This window comes from Diabrotica virgifera, chromosome 4, assembly GCF_917563875.1.
Source record: "Diabrotica virgifera virgifera chromosome 4, PGI_DIABVI_V3a".
NCBI classification, from domain to species: domain Eukaryota; kingdom Metazoa; phylum Arthropoda; class Insecta; order Coleoptera; family Chrysomelidae; genus Diabrotica; species Diabrotica virgifera.
The window spans coordinates 84,632,055-84,636,326 of record NC_065446.1 but is presented as its reverse complement, the minus strand read 5'-3'; positions in this window follow the sequence as shown (position 1 = coordinate 84,636,326).

The following is a 4,272-nucleotide window of genomic DNA, read 5'->3' as shown; positions in this document are numbered from 1 at the left end:
AAACTGTTCAAAACCAAAATTTTATTGTAATTTATTTATGTAAGTACCATTAAACACACAGTTTTTATAAATATTTGACGATTGAAAGTCATCACTTTTATAATTTTTAAAACATTAATTGTCATTAATGTCACTGAATGTATTTTTTCGTAGCAACGAAGGGCATCTGACGTAATATACTTAACGACGGGAGATTATCAAAAATTATCGATTTAGTTCAGATTTCTGTAGCTTTCTAGTGGTCAGAATCTCCTATGAATGAAATAATCATTATTGTTATTCATCCATTCATTATCACTTACAGTAAGAGCTAGTCTGTTATTATTTTTGTATTTCTCCCGAGTTACTAGTGTCGATTTAAATAAAGTACCTTTAATCTGGTGTTTCACTATCGATGAAAGAAGTTGTGCTGAGCGACCTTATTCATTTCTTTTCAAAAAAAAGTTAGGATATGTTCGGTAGTTTCACAAAAAAGTTATTTTTGTGGAATTAAAATATTAAAATATAACAAAATATATAGTAATATAATAATATATTAGATAAAGGTTGGTAGAAATTTTGTTGGAAATCAAATTATGTAAATCGAAAATTTTACATTTTCCAAATGAAAGACATAATTTGTTATTACAATACTATAGTTATTTTCCTAACTAGTGCAGAAAGTGATACTTTCACGCACGAGACTGCCGTTGACCGGAACGACACGATAGCGGATTCAGGAACAATATTTTTTCTAGGGCCTTACGTTTGGAAAAAAGCCACAAAAAATAGAGTTATATCAATTTTTATTTAGGAGTGAAAATACACAAATTAATTCTTTGGCAAGGTTGTCAAAACCAAACTTTCAATATGATTAGTTACCATGACGACGATATTCGTTTCCATGACGACGATTCAAAACGATTGTTTGTCCACTGATTTGACTTTTGAATATTATGTCAAAGTAATTCTATTTCAACGAATTATCAGTAGTAACTGCACAAGAGCTCTAAAATTCTATATTAATTTTAGAGATCGAGTGCAGTTTGTTACGATTAGTTCATGAATAAAATTGTTCAAAACCAAAATTTTATTGTAATTTATATATGTAAGTACAAATTAGTACAATTAAACAAACAGTTGTTATAAATATTAACTTGACGGTTGAAAGTCATCACCTTTATAATTTTTAAAACATTAATTTTCATTAATGTCACTGAATGTATTTTTCGTAGAAACGAAGTGCATCTGACGTAATATACTTGACGACGGGAAATTATCAAAAATTATCGTTTTAATTTAGATTTCTGTAGCTCTCTATTGGTCAGAATCTCCTATGAATGAAATAATCGCGTTAATTTCATTAAAACATGAACAAAATAAGATAAATTTGAAATAAATTAGTAAATATTATCTAAATAATAGTTTATGGCATGTATTATAATATATATTATAATGTCATATTACGAGGTGTTCTACACTCCCGCACGCCGTGCGTGAAAGTGCAACTTTCGGAAACAAAATGAATGCGTGAAAGTGACTGTTCTTGCACGGCCGTAGAAAATAGCTATTTGTATAACAAGGGAGAAAAGTGCTACTTTTTCTCCCTCGAATGTTTACTGCCCGAAGCGTAGCGGAGGCCAGTAATCATTCGAGGGAGGAAAAAGCACTTTACTCCCATGTTATACATATAATTTTTCCACCTTCCTCAAATATCAAGTAATTTTTTCATCTTCAAATAATTTATTTATTTAACTAACTGGCAAAATTTATTAGAGCACTAAAACTAACAAGTAGGTACTGTATAACTGTCAACTGTCGAATATAAGTCAAATTATTAATGTAAACATTGCTAAATCAAAATAACAATTAACCAGTCTGCAAAATACAAGGTGCTCAATAAATAAACGTTAAAATGTATAGATACTTACTTAATATATAATAGAATATTGTGTAGGGCGTCAATAAGTTATTTCATCAATGACATACCATGACGTCACTTTTACTTTTGCTCCCTAGGGAGGAAAAGTACTTTCCCTCCCTAGGGATGAAAAGTACGACTTTGCTCCCTAAAATCAGGTCAGGAAAAGTATACTTTCGGTAGAGGTAGGTGGAAATAGCTATTTGTATAACAAGGGAGGAAAGTGCTACTTTTCCTCCCGAGAATGAAGTTTACTTCCCGACGCGTAGCGGAGGGCAGTAATCATTCAAGGGAGGAAAAGGCACTTTACTCCCATGTTATACATATGGTTTTTCTACCTTCCTCAAATAACAAGTAATTTTTTCATTTTTGCTTAATTTATTTATGTAACTAACCAACAAATTTTATTAGAACTAAAACTAACAAATAGGTACAATATAACTGTCAACTGTCAAATATATGTCAAATTATTAATGTAAACATTGTTAAATCAAAATAACAATTTACTGTTTTTTACCATTCTGCAAAATACAGGGTGTTTTATAAATAAACGTTAAAATGTATAGATACTTACGTAATATAATATAGATATTGTACAGGGCGTCAATAAGATATATTTTATGAATGAAATACCATGACGTCACTTTTACTTTTCCTCCCTAGGGAGGAAAAGTACAACTTTGCTACCTAAAATCAGGTCCGGAAAAGTATATTTTCGGTAGAGGTAGGTGGAAAAAATATTTACTCTTAAGTACGTGTTGCTTTTAAAAACTATTTCTTCTTCTTAAGGTGCCTATCCGTTCCAGATGTTGGCGATCAGCATGGCTATCCTAACTTTGCTTGCTGCTATTTAAACAATTTACTAAACAATAAAACTATTTAAACAGTCACTATAAGTATAAACTTACTTTTGTCTCTTTCCTCACGACAATAAAAACTTAAAAACACCAACTAAACAATAATTATTAACAACACATTTGTTTGTCCAGGGCCGCAATATTCGATACTTTTTGACAGGTCATTGGCATGCCCAATCAGAGAAAACGTATCCACTGTCCTGCGCGTAGCACCAAAAATTTATGTTTATTTAAAAAAATTACTGACGCCGTGCTAATTAATTGATGTTCATTTTGCAAATTGCAAATGAGGGGTACGGTGTTCTGCTATTCCCAAAAAAAAAATTTCAACTTACTATCTGCTTTATTTTCTGTCCTGCAAAGTTTTTGAAAATTGCATTTTTTTGCAAAAGCTGGATTGCAAAATTATTTTGCAACATCTATTGAACCGCTCTTAATGAAATTTGCAATATTGTTTTATTATACCATACAGTTTTTCTGGGTAAAACCTGTATGTCCCAAGTGTAGCATAAATGGCTGAAAAAAGTAAAATAGGAATAGTTGTTTTTTTTTATGGAAATTTTAGTAATTCTTTCTTGTAGACCTAAAACCTCACATGTTCTAAATATAATAATATTGTGTGTCATCACAGAGAAAGAAAGATAAAATGTGTAATAAATGTAAAAATTGATTTGTTAATTTAAAAATTTTTGCATAGTATTATATGTATTTCTAAAATATGTGAAATTATTTTAAAATAAAACATCTTAAAATATTACCGCTCTTATATCATTCTAACAATAAGTGTACAAAAAAAAAACACTGGGGCAATAATTCGCGCCACCTAGTACAAGGTGTTTTAAAGTTGACTTGGGACTGGAAATGTTAAATTAAACTAGAAATTCAATATGATTGCCAGATTCTCATTTTATAGTCCTAAATACTTGTTGGAGAGCGGTTAATACTAATTGATTTACCACTACACAAATTGGCATCTCAATTAACATTTTCCCTCTAACACCTGTTATTGACAAAGTAGACTCACTATGCAAATTTAGTCTTTACTAATTACTTGATATACTGAAAGGCACAAGATGGACAAACTGAATGTTGTATTGCATTTTGCAATACAGTCGAACCCGCTTATTGAAGTAGCCTTCGTGTCAAACACAAATATTCTTATGACCAAGTTATTCTAAGAACTGATCATTGGTGGCTAGTAGTACCGAATATACGTAATAATAGTATATGTTATGTAAATAGTATTTATGTACCTCCATGTATATGGTTTTCGTTACTTTTATTTCAATAATACGCTAGAGTAAGTATTACTTATTTTATTAAGGGCATCAGCGCAAATATTTTACGGCTATCCCTACTTTTCTGTCTTTACACGGAAATTACGTGTAGTAAAATTCTCACTGGTATTAATTAATAATTACATTACTTGACAAACGTCATCCTTAACTTTAAAGAGATGGCTTTTGAATGCTCTTGGATAACTGTTACTTGTATAATTGCATTATTAACTCAGTT